This window comes from Larus michahellis, chromosome 2, assembly GCF_964199755.1.
Source record: "Larus michahellis chromosome 2, bLarMic1.1, whole genome shotgun sequence".
Taxonomy (NCBI): Eukaryota; Metazoa; Chordata; class Aves; order Charadriiformes; family Laridae; genus Larus; species Larus michahellis.
Genome location: NC_133897.1, coordinates 12,298,690 through 12,317,625, shown reverse-complemented (window position 1 = coordinate 12,317,625; position 18,936 = coordinate 12,298,690). Strand labels below are relative to the sequence as shown.

Sequence of the window (18,936 nt, the reverse complement as noted above, 5' to 3'; positions counted from 1 at the left end):
ATTTCTTTAACTTAGCCAATGAGTTAAATTGCTCAACAACGTAAGAAACACAAAAACTTTTACTTCAGAGCTGCTTGACTGGGAGTCAGCGTTGCGCAGAACTTGTGCCACGGCTTTCTGGGCTGGGCTGAGATGACCGCAGGGTCAGTGGCCCAGAGAGAGCCAAACGTGGGGATGTGGAAACCGTACCACATTTTGACTGTATTTTGGGATCGTTTCACCTGATGTTATGAAAAACAGTAATCCTTAAAGAGCCTGTGGGGAAGAGAAATGGTCTTTTTTCAATGTTATCCTGTTTTTTCCTCTTGTTTCCCATTTAAATTTTAAATACATTTAACATTTCAGCAGTTTGTGTCAGAGATTTTAAATAATTACTACATTGAGCTAAAAATGAATTTTTAACCTCTTTTCTTCAGAAGCAAAGAACATGTAAATTTACAGTTATATTCCTGGCCTGGTGCCGAAACATCTCTTTTGTTACCATGAAGGAAAATAGAGAGGTTTGATTAAAACCTTGCTCAGTAATTAAATGTCTGTAGTTTTTCTCCTGTAGACGTTGTTCCATTTTGGTGGTGCTTGTTGTAAGGCTCCGTGGTATTTTAATAAATCCCTCAAATGAACCCCCAGACAGTTTTCAGGATTTTTATACTACATTAGCAATTACAGAAATACACTGCAAAAATAATAAACGCCTGTTAATTGCAAGCATTTAATTGTGTAGATTATTAATTTAGCATGAAGAGTGAATGACGGGCTATATTCTGCTGTCGGTTGCAGAAGTCTTGCACATATTTTTAAGTTCTGTAAGTAATTTCATTTGGGGTAATGAATGATGCATCTGGTACTTAGATCTTAAACTGAACACTCGCTGAACAAATTTATTAATACGCAGCCCTGCTCAGCGCTACCTACTCAACATTGCTACTGAAAACTGTAAGTCTGAGAGACCTACTTGCTTGCTCTTGAGTTTAATGACATTTTAAGCTCCGTGATGTGTAAAGGTTGTAGAATAACTTGTATTTAATGGGGCATTCAGGAAGCGTGGGGGATTAAGGCTACTTTTGTGCAGAAGGAGCTGGGAAAAAAAGGTGAATACAAGAAGGGGAAAGGCTGTAGGGGAGCCTGTGATTGCTTTGGGGTGGAAGTGGAGTCTTCTGAGCTAAAATTAACTAGAACTTTTTCGAGTTTTGCTTACGCTTGGAGACCCCATTAAATATCTGTAGGATGTCTTTTGACGGGGAAAAAGCCCCATGTTTCCTATGCTCAGAGCTTGCAGGCAGCAGTGCTTCATCTCAATTTTTAATTTGCTCCAAAGAAAAAACATGACTTCTGGATAGAGTGTTGTCTGGGAAGGGTTTTAGAGACCTGGGACCTCTAGGTCCCAGGGATGAGAGCTGACGCCTTCTTTCCTGGGGCCTTCCATGCTTTCCAACTTCAACTCACAAGAGATCATTATTTTTTTAATCCTTCTTCTAGTTCACCCCGGGCTGCACCCCACCACCGGCTGCCACCTTCTCCCTCAGCTTCTGTTCTGCCATTGCGTGCTGCTGGGTGTCATTTTTGGGACTCCTCTCCCCTGCTTCTGCCTTTCCTGGCACAGAATCATGCTTTTCTTCATTTTCCTCTTCTCTTTTGTGCTTTTTCTCCTGCTCATATAAAGCTGCTGGAGGACTGCATAATTTTTGTGGGTTTGCGTGCACTGTGTAGTATCTTCCACCCATTTTGCTGCAGACATAACCCTCATGGTGAGTCACTCAATTTATCTGCCTGTGTTTCCTTGAGCTTCCAGTGGAGAAGAAACCCTTCAACCTCCCAGTTCTCTTTCACAGAAACAAATGAAAAGTGAGTTATTTAAAGGAGAAAAACCAAGTCCTGGCATGCAACCTTGTGAAGGAAACTGGAAGACTCTATACAAGCAGCAGCAGTTGCTGAGGAGAGGGAGCTTTTGCAAGGGTGACAGCAAAGTGCATGGAAATTAAGCATCAGCAAAGTGAGAAAACAGATTAATCAGGTTGGGGCAATCCCAAGCACAAATATAGGCTGTGTGGAGAATGGATTGAGAGCAGCCCAGAGGAGGACTTGGGGGTATTGGTTGATGAGAAGCTCAATGTGACCTGGCAATGTGTGCTCACAGCCCAGAAAGCCAACCACATTCTGGGCTGCATCAAAAGCAGTGTGGCCAGCAGGTCAAGGGAGGTGATTCTGCCCCACTACTCCGCTCTGGTGAGACCCCACTTGGAGTACTGTGTCCAGCTCTGGAGCCTCCAACATAAGAAGGACATGGACCTGTTGGAATGGGTCCAGCGGAGGGCCACAAAGATGATCAGAGGGCTGGAGCACCTCTGCTATGAGGACAGGCTGAGAGAGTTGGGGTTGTTCAGCCTGAAGAAGAGAAGGCTCTGAGGACACCTTATAGCAGCCTTCCAGTACCTGAAGGGGACCTACAGGAGAGATGGGGAGGGACTCTTTGTCAGGGAATGTAGTGATAGGGCGAGGGGTAATGGTTTTAAACTGAAAGAGGGGAGATTTAGATTAGATATTAGGAAGAAGTTCTTTACTGTGAGGGTGGTGAGACACTGGCACAGGTTGCCCTGTGGAGAAGCTGTGGCTGCCCCATCCCTGGAGGTGTCCAAGGCCAGGCTGGATGGGGCTTTGAGCAGCCTGGTCTAGTGGGAGGTGTCCCTGCCCGTGGCAGCGGGGTTGGAACTAGATGGTCTTTACGGTCCCTTCCAACTGTAGTTCTGTGAATCTGTGAAGACACAAATCTCCTCTCTCCATTGCCTTCTGTAGTGTTTTGCCAAAATGCACGATTGTGATTATGATGTACTTCAACAAAGGCTATGTAATCACCAAGGACATTGAGGTTTGGTCAGCTGGCTTAGTTAGCTATTACAAGTTACTCTTCAGCATACAAAAGTGTTTCCATGTAGACATCTCTGTAATTTAGTAAGGCAGAGACAAGTGCTTGCTAAATCAAGGTGGTAGCTTCTTTTATTTTAGACAGAATTGCTTGTATGTTAACATTGAAGCATGAATGGTTTCAGTTCTGTTTGCAACACTCTCTCTTAATGTGCATGAATATGCTAAAATCCTTCAGTTTGAGGTTTAGTATTTAAAAAAACCCAAACTATTTGTTGGATTTTCTGTCAGTTGTTTTTAACTTACATAGAAAAAATCAAGGTTGGGAGATGTCGTGTGGGGTAACGTAACAGCTTGTACCAGACCAAAACACTTGCAAGGAACCAAGAAGTTCCTTAGACCCACAAGTCTTTTGTGAAGCAAGAATACTTTTGGTGATCTCCGCCTCTAAATACCATTGCTCTTTGACATTCTTTCTTTCTTCCTTCCTTTTTGATGGTGCCGGTAAGAAAACAGGGCTGTACTGCCTTCTGAATTTCCCTTTCATCTAAGCGTGCTGTCTTTTACGTCATACGGGAGTTCTTTGTGTGAATGGGGCGTATGTGACAGGAGGACTTATTTCTCCCTTAATTAGGGACAGGAGGTGGGCGTGAAGGCTCCTTTCGTAGCTTCAAGATTGTCATACATTCCTCCAAACAAATCAGCTAGTCACCTGCTACAAAACATCTTCTCTATTTTTATATAAAAATGGATATTTAAGGCTCTTTGGGGAGGGTTACGGTTTTTGTTCTCCCACTGGGAAGGATTGTACTTGACATAGGATAAGCATCCTCAGCTGTAGACCATGCCAGATGGATGGAGAGCCCTTGGTGGCGGTCAGCAAAGCTGCGGGAGGGGAGAAGGAGCTCTGGCGAGTTGGAAATGGCAAAAGGGTTTTAATTTATGCAGCCTGGACAGTGTGCGGTCGCTGTCTGAGAAGGCCTCCGGTGGCTGCCTGGCACGGCTGCTCTGCTATTTATGGATGGCCAAGCTGCAAGCGTGAGCTGCAGCTCTAATTCAGCAGAATACTGCCAATCCCTTCCAACGTTATGATTCCCCCCCCACCCCGCCCCCAGGGCTCAGCCCTTAGCTGTGCATTTTATGTCTTTTTTTTCCGGTACGATTCGTATGTCACACATCACTCTGTTGACTGCAGTGGTGGAACTGTAGCCCTGGCGAAGGCACAGCAGGACCAGCCTGTTGAAGCAGAGAAGGAATGTGAAACTCCTGGTAATAAAAATAGACTGTTTTATGTTTTACATGTAAACTAAACTTTGCCGTTGGTATGGGACTTTGCCAGGTGTGCATACCGTCTGCTTCGTGACCTCTGTAGGACTAATGCAAATAGCAGTTGACTTCAGATAATTTCATGTTATTTAGCTCGTTAATTTATGTCAGTCAAAAGGCAGGAGGACTTTTCTGCCAGCAATAAATTAGTTTCTGGTATTGATTTACTGGTAGTGACATGGAAGAATGAGGAATGACATTTAGTATGGCTATGTCAAAAACTATTATCTTAATATCACAGCGGTCAAATTTTAATAACAGCTGCCATGTTACTTCCCTGAATAGGGAGTACTTTCCAAAGCGGGGAAAAAATACACGGCATTACAGGGTAATAATGGGTGGGAAGTGCTTTTTTTCTACTCCAGCAGCACCGCTTCTCTCTGCCTCAGTTGAGATCGCTATGTACTACTCAGAAGAGGTGATTTTCCGGTTCCAGCGAAACTGCTGGGTCCTAGACATGCCTTCGAGCCATCTGGCCACATCTTGTTGCATTCGAAGAATGCTGCTGGGCACGCTTAACTGGGTCCCCAGCCAGGCAGCTCTGGCTGGGGGTGCTGCTGGGGGGCTCAGGAGGATGGATGCTTCCCTGCTGCAGGATGCAGCCTTTCCTCAGAGTGTGTAACTGCCTTCAGTTTATATACATATTTTACTGCTGTGTCATCTTTTTATCACAGGTTGTTTTTCTTTTGTTATGGATATCTGGCTTTCTTTTTGGAGATGGCAAATTTTCAGCACGTTTTCAAGCGGTTTGTTTTGTGGCATTTTGAAGAAATATGCCTACAGTGTATTCTGTAAAACATTTTATGCATATTAAAAAAAAAAAAGATCCGTGGAGGTCTTGTCTGCCAGAGATCGTACAATGAGACCTTTGAGTTTGCATGATGTGTCTTGTTTGTGGAATGAAGATCCTTTGCTGCGATGCTCAGCCTTTGCAGCCGAGAGGTCTGTGCATGGCCCATTAATTTTCCATCAGTGCAGTGTTAGTAGGTCCCAGGAGTTCCTTTATTGATGGTGGATGTTTACCATTGCCAGTATCGGGTGGAACAATCTCTCACTTCACAATATTGTTGTTGACTGTTTCCTCTTTTTTGATGATACTTAATGCTTTCTTTTGTTTTGCTTAATCCATTAATCCTTCAGCCTTCTTACATTTCAGAAACTACACTGAGTTTGTTATATACGAAGCTGGTTTTATTCTAAAAAAAAAAAAAAGAAAATGCACAAAAAAGATATTTATCTGACCTGAAGTTATGTGAATAATGAAAAATGGAGAGTTTTGTGCAGCTTTTCTTGTATGCCTGACTTTTGCATGGACATCTGTTGAGAAGAAACCCCCAGAAATTCCATAGTCTGTTAGATTCTTCACTATATTTATTTTAGTTGCGTAGAAGTTATACATTCATACAAGTTTGATAGCTTCGTTTGTAGTTCCTTATCCCCAGAGATTTAAAATAGATGCTACATTATGGTGATCTGATTGTGTTACTTATTTTTTCTTATCTTTCTGATGGCCTTTTACATAAACTGTATGATTAAAGAGTTAGGTTTTCAAGAGGAAATGAGTGTTAATTGTGTGTAATAAACCTTCTTAATGAAATATTCTACCCTGGTACATAGAATGAAGAGAGTCATTGCTGAGTTGGAGATCTGTAGTTGAATATAGTCTACTTTTAGTAATACATTTTAGTATTTTTGTAATTTCTTTAGAGATGTATGTATTCTGCCACTGTAAGTTATCAGAAGTTTGACTAGCGGACTTAAACAGTCATGTTTACATTTCTGCATTGGGAGACATTAGGCTGAGTGAGCACACGTGGGGGTTTTTTTAAGGTTTCCCGAAGAAGGGAGGATCTGCTGCCAGTATAGTTTCTTCCAAGGTCAGGAGGACAGCACACACTTGCCAGATCAAACTAGGTTTGGAAAGAAAAAGTAGCAATCAATATGACATCTTCTTTAGGAATTGGTTGCTTTTTGAGAGAGAAAACTAGATGTGTAGACAGTTTATCGGAATAAAAAGAAATTAGGTGGTTGTTCTACATGGAGTGCGGCTGCATGAATCAAAAAATCCTAAGTATTAGAAGATAAAACATGCTCAAAAACGAGGCTTTTTCACTATACCTCCTTTCCTTGGCTTTATCTCTTCTTCTGTGGTTGGCAAATATTCTTGTGCTGCGATTGGTGAGTTCGAATGGGATTTGTTTCATTTAACTTTAGCTGCTAAATTCAGTCCTAGTCAGTGGATGTGGATTGAGTCATCCCTGGAGATTCCTGTTTTATAAACCTATTTTAGGATCCAGTGAATCACCAGCTGAAAGTGCCTGTCTCTTATTGCTGATTCTAGAGGAAGCATCAGTCATTACTGCAGAACAGATGACAAGCATATATATGGCTAAAATTAAGTATCATGAATCCGATCTCGGGACCAAATAAAAAAAAAACAAACCCACACCTTCGTTTCTGAAGTGAACCAGAGGGGAAGTTAAGAGTTATTGTGAAAGGGAAATCCGTAAAATCCCGTCTGCCCACGTCGGTATCGGGGAGGCCCTGGGCGTGAAGCCACCACCAGCTCGGGGAGCTGCGGTCCCACTGCCCAAGGTACCTCCTGCCTCTGCCTCCAGCAGTGGGGCTCTGCCCTTCTCCCTTCCAGTGCACATCTCGCCAGGCATTTACACTACTCAAGAAAACCTAAAATCTCTCTGAGGTGGGAATGAAGCCTTTGGATGTGCATGAAATACATTGATTCGCAGTCTTAAAAGTAAAATAAGTGATTTTTCTTCATGATGGACTGTGTATGGTTTTGCTAACAAATTGATACTGAGTTTGAGAGTTTGTTACTCTGAAATAAACCCAGAGAAAGTCAAAATGCATCAATTTTTGTAGCTGTGCTGCAATTGGAGATGTTATGAGTGGGGCCCAGTACAGTGGTGGCCAGGAGCAGTCCCTGAGCGTACCAGTTCTAAAGGGTGCCTCTAAGAAATCTGGAGGGGGACTTTTTACAAGGGCATGTAGTGATAGGACAAGGGATAACGGCTTCAAACTGGGAGAAGGTAGATTTAGATTAGATATCAGGAAGAAATTTTTCACTATGGGGGTGGTGAGTCACTGGAACCGTTTGCCCAGGGATATTGTGGATGCCCCATCCCTGGAAGTTTTTAAGGCCAGGCTGGATGGGGCTTTGAGCAGCCTGGTCTAGTGGGAGGTGTCCCTGCCCATGGCGGGGGGTTGGAACTAGATGATCTTTAAGGTCCCTTCCAACCCAAACCATTCTATGATTCTGTTGTCACATATCTGGCAGTGGAGAGCTTAAATCCCTTCAGCTAGCTGCTGGCGATCTGCTGGCAAGGAAATGAGTTTTCCAAAGTTTTGCATAACGGGACTGTTGAACAAGTATGTTTTGAAGCTGGCAATGCAGAAAAGCTTTCCAGCCTTAGCATTTCTGCCCTTTCAAAGACAAAATGAATGCAAGGTGAAGCCTGGAAGGTTGAACACCTGCGTGGTGAGGTGAAACATTGGCATTTTGGTTGAAATCCAAATGTTTCTGCTCTTAATTCCTGTGATTGTGGTGTTTATTGTACCAACATCTGGCTTTTGTCTGTGTGTCCACAGCACTGAAGTAAGTTTATCATTTGTTTTCACTGCTTAATGCTTTCACTGCTTAGTGCTTTCACCCTCCAGCTGATAACTTCTTTTTCCTCATCTTCTTGGGGTCATTAGATATTGCTGGGTTATTCATTTTTGCTGGACTTTTTTTATGCACATCAGGGAAGCTTACATTTTACTAGGTCAAATAATGGAACTATAATTATTACAGATCAGCAGACGGCTGTCTTCAAATGTGCACACCTACAAGAACATGGTTGGGTTGAATTAAAGAAATCCATCAGGCAAAACACAGCACTGGCCAGGGCCTGGCTGCTTCTGGGGCATGGTTTCTCTTCCCTCTGCAAGCATATGCTTCCTCCCTTCTGAGAGTACAGAATCCACCCATTGAAGAGGCTGTAGACCAGCCTGCCTTGCCCAACCAAAGGTTTTGTGGGCAGCCTCTCTCCTCCACCGGCTCCCGAGGGGGAGGACTTTTCCTGGGTTTCATCCATCGCTTTCCAGGCTGTCCCATCCACAGCAGGGCTGGAGCTCGAGCTGTCTTCCTCCATAGGCTTTGTTCCTCTCAATTAGATCAGCACTTCGAGAAAGAAACGCACTATTTGAACAAGTTTTGCTTGGAATTGTGTTCTTTTGCGCAGGATGTATTACAAGGAATATGCAGAAATACTGACGCCAGAACTATCTGAAAAATAAGAAAGGGTTAAATGAATGTGGAAAACCTAAATGAGATAGGACCACAAAAAAGACTAAGAAAAATACTATTATTGACCATATGATGGCTATAATAGAGAATAATAGCAATAGAAAATGCATAATGGAAAGAAATTGTTTTCAAAAGGATAAAGATAAATGGCAGAGTAAACAGTAGTAGTTTCTTTGGGGAAAAAATACCGAGCTGTCCCAGCAGATAAAGCAACTACTACGGGAAATAGCGATGGAAAGAACAAAAGGGATGGGTGTTGGCATGTCAGAGTCCGCTATCTAACGGCTACAGCATGGCACGGAGATCTGTCTGATGACTACTGAGTTCACACCATGGGAAAGGGTATCTTATGTTTCAGACACGCATGTCTGATAGTCCAGCAACGTGAAAACATCGAAATGCATCTGGTGTTTTATGATCAGGAGGGCCCAGGCACCATTCTGCATCAGGGATGATGAAATGGGGCTTAGCTGAAATACTTAGTTTGCCGGTATTTCTTCCGCCGAGCTATGAAAGCGATTTCTGTAGCTTTAGTTATCGTTGTCACCTTCCACTGTTCGGGTGCGGTAATGGCTTTCGTGGGGGGAATAATCGTACAAAGGACGGTGCTTTTTGCATAAGTACGTACACTATAGAGGGAAATGTGGGAATACAGGGGAGCAGCGAGCTGAGCAAGAGCTCTCATTGATTTCCTCTCACAAACTGCCAAATGCTGCATGCAGGACTGAGTCCCTAGAGAAACCATGTATAACATTGGCTTTGACATCCCAGTGAGGGACAGGCAAAATCAGGGAGCGCTTGGAAAGGGCAAAGTGTTCGCTCCTCCTCCCCTGCCACACATGTGCCCTTGCTCCCCTCTGTCCTGTTCGTTGTGACAATGAAAAGAGAAACATAGAAAAAACTTGCAAATGGGTTTGTGCTTTTCAAAGTGATGTCTGCTGAGGGAGAAAAACGTGTTTAAATTTGATTGTCAAGTTTTAAAGTGAGGCAGGTGGTGGGAAGGTTGGGGTGGTGTGCTTGAGCAGCAGGGACCATGCCTCCCGTCCGTGCTGCCTTCTCCTCCCGCACCATCAGGGTCCGGCACCGCTCCCAGAGCTTCCCTCCATTGCCTGGGAGAAGTCTTTGGCTGGGTGGACTTTCCCCTTGCAGAGGGTCTCGCCCCAGTTGGGGTATATTCACATCAGCCGAAGGGTGAGGGAGGAAAAGCTAATCTGCTGAACTCCTTTGTGGGTTCCCCTTCCCTTCGCGGCTTAGGAGGGAAGGCTGCCTGATGGCTTTCTGGTTTTAAACGTGGAGATCTCTGCTTGGGAGGTGTCTGAGGCTCTCATTGCGTACCTCACACTTCCACGGAGCAGTGTTGTGATGGCTGGGGATCCGCTCGGCTTGTCTCCGCACACCCTTGCGTAGGGCAGGACACTTCCCCGCTGGAATGTCAAGCTGGATAAATTTAAAAAAAAAAAAGTTGTGTTCTTTTTTTTTTTCTCCAAATAAACATTTCTTAGGCTTTCTGTTTTCAGCTGAAAATAAAGGGGCTTGTTTTTGCCTTTCCCAGCTGGCAGAAAGCTCTCTGACCAGCTGTACACGTTACACTACATCGAATAACACCAGAGTCTTACTGAACTGGACTGAAACGAAAGTGGCTGGCTGCAAAGCACTGCTTGGTCTGACTTTGAAGCACAAGGGTAAATATAAACGTTTCTTCAGTGACACTTATACTATATTTAAAGAGTTTCCTGAGTAAGTTTGCTGCTTTTAAAGCTACTTGAAAACATGAGAGGCTACAATTTTAAATATTGGTGCACCAGTCAAAAGTGCAGCTACATGAAAATTAATTTTTTATTTTCAAATTTGGTTGGAAATTAGGTGGTGGAAATAATCTTTGATGCATAATAAGCTGTATTTTTGCAAATACGCAAAGAGTTTTGAACTGAGCTTTGTGTGTATTTTGAAGCGGGGATGACTTTGGGGGGGAAATAGGCCAGAAGACTCTGTATATACAGCCTGTGTGTGTGTACATATCCTGTATGTACAGCCCGTGTATGTGTACATACTCTGTATGTACAACCTGTGGGTAGGCCCTACCAGAAATCCTCAGCTGGCAAGTGTTTGCTTTGGCTATGGGGAGTTGTCGGGGCATCTGGCTCTACGCTCAGTTATCACTGCCAGCTTTCAGCGAGGAACACGTGGTGCTTCTCTACACAATTAATGCATCTGTTCCATAAAAACATGTTTTCTAGCCTTGAGGAAGGTGCTTTTCCTTGCTTTCAGACCTCATGAATGAGGGGCAGCCTTTTAATTACTCATACTCTCCTTTTTTTCTTATATTCACCCTAATGCCTTTAGTAATAACATCTACTTTTTAATAGCTTAAGGACTGTGTTTATATGGAATTTCTGCTGTTGTGTAAACCCTGTCTCTTCTGTGAGGGAAAATAGCTACCGTCCTCTGCCAGTGCTGTTGCAGAAAGGACAGGGCAAAAATGGGTGTAGGTGCTAGAATAGTATGGGGAAATGGGTCTGAAGAGTCCCTTGACCCACATGGTCGCCTGCCTTCCTTCCTAAGGGGACATTTCCTCTTTAAAAAAATATTAAGAATGGTTTCTTTATGTTTGAACTATGTGAGGTAAAAGAGAAGACATGGTAGTAGTACAGAGATAATGAGGGAAAGATCTGCTTCGACTTTGTGTTCCTCATCGCCAAAGCTCCGGTAGGATTGTTTTGAATTATGTTTGAAGGGGACATTTCTAAACAGGCCAAAAAGGTCAAAAAGCGTAGAGGAGAGTGATTGATTGGGGTAGTGGAGTAAGTATTTTGTAGACTCTTCTCATTAAGCATCTCTTGTATCAATACTTCGAGCTGTGGGGTGCTGCATGCGATTGCCTGTGTTGTTCTTTCATCCCTGGTATGCCTATTTTTTCCTTTCTAATAAAATGGAAGACTTAATATGATAACGACACTGTTACTTCTCACCATTCATTTATTTTTAAATGGACAGAAGATTTGGAGCACAAATGTCTTAGTGGTTAGTGGGAAGAGAAACGTTAAATTGCAAAAGCTGAGCTCGGTAGCAGGAAGAATAAATTCAATATTCATGTTACTGTTAATATAACTTAATAATACACTGCTTGCCATGTGTACAGACCTAGACATAAATTGAGCAATGCTATGAAACACCCAACATAAATATAATAAACATACACACAAAAAAGTGGTCTGAAAAAAGGGGGAGAAATTTGAGAGAAGTGATATATATGCAAATACAACGGCATTGTCCTGCGGTAGTGAAGTATTGTCATATAGAGTGAAGAAATATATTGCTACCACTTTCCCAAGAATCTGCTTTCTTAACCAGTCTAAAGACATATATGCAGCTGCCAACTTGATGAAATAAAGATTTGTATTACTTTTATATTGTTACTCTAAGGAAAAGCTTTTTATTGCAGTATGGGGAAGGGTGGGCAATATGTTCTCAGCCACCATAATTTTATTTTTCAGTATAGAAAGCTGTGGATAGATTTTACAGTGTTGCTACCTAAAAGATGCAGACTTCTGCTTTTGAGTGTCACCAGTAAAGCAGTAGGGTGAAGGGAACAAAGAAGATCAAAGGGAAGTAAGAGAGTTTATTTCAGAGAGATCCATAAAAGTAGTGGGGTTTTAAAATTTTATTAACAATGACCTGAATTAAGCTTAACTAATTTGGGTCCCATCTTGAAAGTAATTTCATGCATGCTTAACCTCCATCATGTTTGTTGTCAACTAATTACCTCTGTTTACAAACTATTAAGCGAGCATAGAATGTTTGCAAAATGAGCACAATAGAAAACTTGATAAAAACTACAGATATGCTAATGTGAAAAATCAGGCAGATAAACTAAGTATAAATGTTACTTCACCTTTTAGCACTTGGAAATTCAAGAGATGTTAATTCCATGTCTTTTCAGCCACTGTTGAATTTGATGAAACCTCCTCTGCACCTGAAGCAATGAATTAAAAAAAAACCCAAACAATCCTATTGTAAGTTGATGGAAGAATACTGAACCTAAATGAACACTGCAGTAAATTATGGAGACCAAGTAGATTTGTGGCTCAAGGCCAAAAGTTGTTTGGTTTGGCACGAGTCTTACAGGTGCTTGGCTTATCGCTGGCTATTTGAATATATATTACATTGAAGTCATTAAAATAGTTCAAGTACCACACACAAAAAGAATAAGTAGCAGTATGGCAATTAACTGTTATAAAGAATTCATTGCAATGCCCAGTAAATAAATCAAAGCACTGGGATGTCAAATCAAAAGCAGAAATCTTAAGCTGTGACTTCTAAAATAGTGTTCAGTTCAATCAAGCTTTCACAAATGTAGTTTTAAAATTGCAAAGGTAGGTAACCCAGGTTGGAGACAGGACCAAAGACTGCAGTCCTCTTCCATGCATCTTCTTCTTGCCAGTGTACAGTTGGCAAGTACAGATTCTTTTGGGGATGGGATTGATGGTAGGCTATTTGCAAATGCAATAACAATAAACCAAAGCAAAAAGCTTTGCTAACAATAAACCAGAGCAAAACAATAACCAAAGAACAGAGGCACCGTACATTTTGCCTTTGAATAATTGACCTCTGTGGAAGTCATGCATGTTAAACTGCAGATGTGAGCATCTAATGGATGTCAGGGTCACTGTTCGGTGGCACTACTGGCACTGCCACGCGACTTTGACAAATGCCCAGGTTTGTATTCTCTCTAAATTCGTTTCCTGCAAGTTAATTTGTTTTCTATCAGTTTGTTTGGTGCGCAAGAGCCGTGCTGAAAGGACCTTTCATCTGGAAGCGAGTTGGAGGTACTGCTTTAGGGATACGGTGACTGATGCAGGCTGTATTGCGTTTTGGGACTTCTGTCATGGTAGTTGCTGAGGGCTTTTGAGCAGAGACAGCTGGAGGGGCAAGCGGCCCTTATGGGATGTCTGGAAATGAGTAATTGCCACTGCGTATATTCTCACCTACCCTGTTTCGCTCTGGAATTGAATGAACACAAATTTAAACTCTCCCAAATTTGCAGCTTTTGTATGACTTCAGTACAGAATCCGGACATAGCACAGTTTGAATAAACCAGGTTCAGGCTTGTCAGAAAACCTTTGGTTAGCCTCCCCTCAATTTTGAGTTCATCAGTATCAATCCAAATGATGTAAAAGAAGTTTTGGGTGTTGTTAATAAGGATTCCCATGAGTTTAATTCTGCCGAATTAATGTCTGCTGTACGTGGGAGCTGAATAAGAGCAATCGCCTGTCATTTCTGTGTTGCCCCTTTGATGGACTTGCCCCTTTGATGGACTTGCCCCTTAAGTCACTGAGCTTTGCCTGCCTCTGGTACCTGTCAAATGAGAAAAGCAAAGGCAACCCACCCAGGAGAAATAAAAACAAATATAAGATACGCAGGTAAAATTTATTTGGTATACAAATGCCAGTCTTGGAGTGTTCTTGCTAGTGAAAAGCACAGGGAAAAGCCAAAGGGCAGAAAAGTTATTAGAGAAATTTCTGTGATGATTCCCCAGTTCCTCTCTCAGCTCCTGGAGAAGGTGGGGCTTTTCTAACACAAGTGGTTATTGCTGGGCTTTGGGTTATTTGGTATAAATGCCCACATAATTCTCCATCATCTCATTCTCCATTGGACATTTCTGACAGTTCGGGATTGTTTTCTGAGGAGGATCTTGGAGAGGAAGATGTTGAGGGTTCTTCCTACTCTTCTCCTCGACTGGGCTCTAAACAATAGTGCGGGAGCAGCTGCAGTCCTCACTTGCCTCAGTAGGTGACTCCTCCATGCCTGTGTGTGCTTTTATTCCGTGGCTCAACTGCCCAAAGCCACGGCCAGGAGGGACCGGCACTGGCCAAATCCTCCCAGTGCCATCGGGGCGCTGGCAGTGGGGCTGGGAGCGGGTGTTCTCCCCATGCCCTCGGCAAAGGCAGCTGACCCAGAGACCCTGCAAGTTGACTGGGCTTCTGTTTGGGAAAGGTCGTGCTAACAACGGGCACACTGGGGCTCTGTCTGGTGTGACAGGGAGGGAGAAACCTGTGCTGGTCACAGGGAGACGTCAGTTTTGGGGCGATGAAGGCAGCATTGTTTGCGAGCAGAAGCTGTTGTCCCTCCAGCCTGTGGCTCGAGGTTGCCCCTAGTGTGTGATGGAGGGAGCTCTGTGTTCCTGCTGGGGCTGTTTGCATCCCCCAGCTGTCATGCCCTCACATAAATGTAGGCTCTGGAGAAAGGACCATCCTTCCTGGTTGCAGAAAGCTGCAAATTACACCTCGCCTGTGCTAAAGAGGTCCATTGTGTTCCGAGCTGGCAAATCACCCAGCTCGAATAAGCCTTAATTTCTCATAGGACCCTATTGTTACCCTGTGGTAAAAGCTACTGTGGGGAATATCATGGAAATTTCCATGATAACGACTGTGAATTCATACCCGCTCCTTTTGGGCGCTGCTGCATGGTGAACGACAGCAGGAGTGGGGCTGGCCATCTCCTGCCATGGAGTCCTTGGTGCTTGGGCTCCTTTGGTCCTCCCTGGCCCGACGGTAGGATTATTTGTGTTTGTCTGTGTGTTGCCAGTCCTCCTCCCCCAGATCCGAGGGTTGAACAGGAGGCTGCGTTGTGGCTGGATAAAGAAGGAATTTTGGGTACGAGGCACGAGGCAGGTGAGGGTGCTGGGTAGTGCTGGAGGAGCAGACGCGGGTGCCTTGTCCCCGGTGCCTGGTGGAAGTGAGCCCCGTCCCACCACCGTCCCTCCCGTCCCCGCCACCGTGCCGGAGCTGCCAGCTGGCACCATGGGCGGCTCTGTGCCGGAGCTCCTGCCCCGGCCTGCACCCGCAGCCAGCAAACGCCGATGGAGACTTGTTCGCTGGAGGCTTTGCAGGCAGAATGCACTAAACTTCTTATTTAATTTAAATTCCCACCAGGACAACCATTCTGCATGCACAAGCAGACGGCGAAGCACGGCCTGGCTCGCTGGAAAGCCTTTGTGCCAGGCTCTGGCCTGGGCCTTGGTGAGACCCCGGTTGTCACCGTGGGGTACCCAGAGCTGCTCCCGGTGCAGCGCTTGAGGGGGGGAATGAAATTGCAGTTTCTGAACATTCATTGAAGCTATTTTAGAGCTTTAGATGTTGTGGAAAGACATGCACACCGCACAAAGTTATTTTTTAATTTCGATGTCTACTAGTTGATTTCCCCCCCTACAAAATTCCTGGGCTCCACTGTGACTCCACGGTCCTCTCTGTCCACAGAAGCTGCTGGCAGGTGTGCAGTTCTTCACCACGTAAAATTGCGTCATGTATTCCCGTTTTAACATTTTATTGCAGTGAACCACTTGTAAGAAGGATTAGTGACTATCTGAAATATTTTGCACCCTTTTTCTATATTAGATAGGGGGTTATTTTTATTGCATTGCAATGGAAAGGCAAAAATTGTGTAGGCAAAATAATGTTTCTGAGACAGCTCTGAAGCCATGAGCTATTTTAATCTTGCAAAGGAATGGGGGAGGTCGAACAATTTCTGAAGTGTCACTTCACATTTCTGAAACCATTGACTCAAAAAAGTTTATTTAAAACATTAATTGCTTGCTTATCCAAATGTCTTTCTATAATAACTCCCCATTCTTTTTGATTCAGAGATGCAGAGAGAGAGAGAAGGTGTCCCTTTGCATGGTTTCATCTTTTGTTTCTTGGTAGATGTTAGTCGTGAGACATTTTGGAAATGCTTTACCATTTTGTTTCTGAGGTGTAGGCTGGAAATCATGCTTCAGTATCTGATAAATGCATAATCTCCATTTTAAACCTTTTAGAAAAGTATTTTTGTAATGTTTTACAGCTTTCTTTTGCCTGCTTAAAAACTTTAAAGTTCCTGACTGTAACCTTGTTATTGGTCTCTGGCATATTTTTGTTAACATCTCAAATACAGTGCAGCCTGGAAAATCACTCACTTTCTTAACAAGAAAATCCAGGTCTGGGCTTTAAGGTTTCTGTCTTTATTTTTCAAAATCAAACTCTCTTGAACTTGGCAGTAGTTGTAGTTTTCGTTTTACTTTAGTTGCCATCCCCTCTGTGGCTTGTATTTTGTGTTTTCATGTAAAATGTAAAAGGGATATATTCTAGAAATATTCCACCTCCCATGGATGTTAAATTTGTGAGGTGCACCATTTTGAAGTTCTGTAATGCAGAGAAATTTCATCCTGATCCAACACCATCTATCCTACACGCAGGAAGGAGATGTAATTTTTTTAAAAAGTCCTATAATACCAGTGAAACCAGCTCTACTTCATTTCTAACTCCTTTCAGTTTTAATATTTCCAGTCTCAGATAACGGTGAGCATACATCTGTGCTTTCTAAACATTCTCACTCGGATCTATACTATGTAATGCCGTCAGTTTATATTCAATTCTTTCCCTTTTTTGAATAGTTCTACCCTCAAAAACTCACACGATATCAATGTGGGCACTGGCAGAGACAGCCAGATGCAGAGATACTTGAACTCATGCTTCATATGGAGGAATAGAGTTCGTTTGCCTGCAGGGGTGAGGGCTTGTGGATCTCCAGAAAGTTAAACCCCCCTGTTAGTGGATTGTGTAAAGCAACAAGGGAAAGACTTCTTTTCCTTGTCAGAGCTTTATTCTAAACCAGTGGTACCCATGAAGCTCCTTCTGCACACATTGCAGGGCTCCATATGCCTGTCTACCTTCTTCAATGTTGCCTGCTCAAAAGCCAATATAAATTCTTACCGGTTTGCGAGATTTTTTGGTGTAAGTGGAAATTGTACAGCAGAAAAAGGCATTCCCTGCTCTTTTTTGTTTTTGGAAACAGCAAGGAGGTTTGTTCATGGGATACCTTCATCAGAGATGGGACTACCTGTACCAGTGATCCTGTGCGTGAGTGTTTCAGAGGTAGCATGCGATTTATCTTGAGCCATCTTGTAGCTCAGCGGGGAGGGAGAGGGGGGCTTACAGACTAGCTACCCACTCTATTTAACCACTCCTTTTTTTTTCCTTCTTTTTCTTCCAACCTTCTGACAAGTTCCTTGGGTGGTTTTTCCCCCAGAGTGGTCACACTCCCTGTCCCGCAGACGTGCTTTCAGAGGCGCTGCCGTGGAGGCTCCGGAGACTTCCTCTGCAAACTTCAAAGGGCCTTCTAGAAGCCTCTTGAAATTTAAGCACTTGGACCATTTTCCAACAGCCTTGAAATCCTTTATAATTGTCTCAGCTGACTTTTTTTTTTTAATTATTTTTTAGTGGGAGGGAAGAAGGGCATGGACAGAGTAAATGTGGAGCAGTAATAAAACCTGCAGATGATCCAGCTGCCATTATAGACCCTGCGCGCTCAGCAGAGGTTGTGAAAGTGTTAAGACACTCATTATATTGAAGTCTTTGAGTGTCCTCACAGCTTTGGTCATGCATGGAGAATGCAGCCACCTCCATTTCATGCTGATGAAGTCTTCACATCAGCCTGAATTTTATATATATGCAAATACCTACAATCAAGCCAATTATATACGAGTTGCACATTCAACATCCTTTGTGGGGTGACCTGTCACTGATATCGGCTGAAGCTGTCAGGTGCTTTAGCGACTGATAAGAGTCACATGGGAAATTTTGTTTTTTAATTGAAAACTCATTTCTCAGAATTAGTACTGCAGTTCAAAAGATTTCTCATGATTACTGGTGCGTGTGTCTCACCTTCACAAGGCTTTGTTTCATGGATTAAACCAACTTCCTTCTGTTGAAAATTGCGTAGGAAATATTTTTTTCCTGGAATATCTATTTTTAAATTGGAAACTCAAAATAAGTAGGTCATGCACAGCTTACTGTTTAGAATACTTATATATATATATTTAAAAATACACTAAATTATTTAGTTATGAGGTAAGATGAAACACAAGATGTCAGGGGAAAAAAAATCTCATTACCTGCAGTGTCAACCAAGGAAGCTTTGAATTGCTTGTCTTTTAAATTAGTATCCTGCAGCTTCAAGAATATGTTCATATATAAAATGACCATACCTGCTAGTTTAGACTGAAGATATAATGTATGATTAATATGTACTTTAATTTGTATTCTCCTTCATTTGCCAAAAATACCCATGCTAGTGCTTTGCATGCATAAATACAAATCATACAAATGTAGCAGGAATTCCTCTGCCTAATTCATATGATTTGTCTTCTTGCTTCATGAAATGGTTGCGCCTGGAATGACGTGAATAGCCACGCGTCCTTCCAACTCTCCACTTCTTGGAAGACTGAAAGTTTGAATTACATCATCTCTAAGGGAAGGGGAGAAATTATTCCCTCATGGCGAGAACCTGGAGAAAACAGACTGCTGTTTGTTCCTGCTCCTTCTTAAACTGAGTGCTGGCAGTTTGACGGCAGTGTCCAGGTAGCCACGTGACTCATTGCTTTCCACCATTGATCTCACACACTCTGATAA

General features: G+C 43.1%; 1 protein-coding gene across 9 annotated transcripts in view; it reads left to right on the top strand.

Moving 5' to 3' along the window:
* Window positions 1–18,936, top strand: part of DIP2C (disco interacting protein 2 homolog C) — a 325,086-nt gene that overhangs the window by 135,325 nt on the left and 170,825 nt on the right. The window contains exon 1 of one of the 9 annotated variants that reach the window (XM_074574170.1): window positions 4,064–4,128. The exons of the other annotated variants lie outside the window; for them this stretch is intronic. The gene's annotated coding sequence lies outside the window, so the exon portion shown is untranslated. Of the gene's footprint in view, window positions 1–4,063; window positions 4,129–18,936 lie in introns of those variants that run through there. 9 annotated transcript variants of the gene reach the window in all.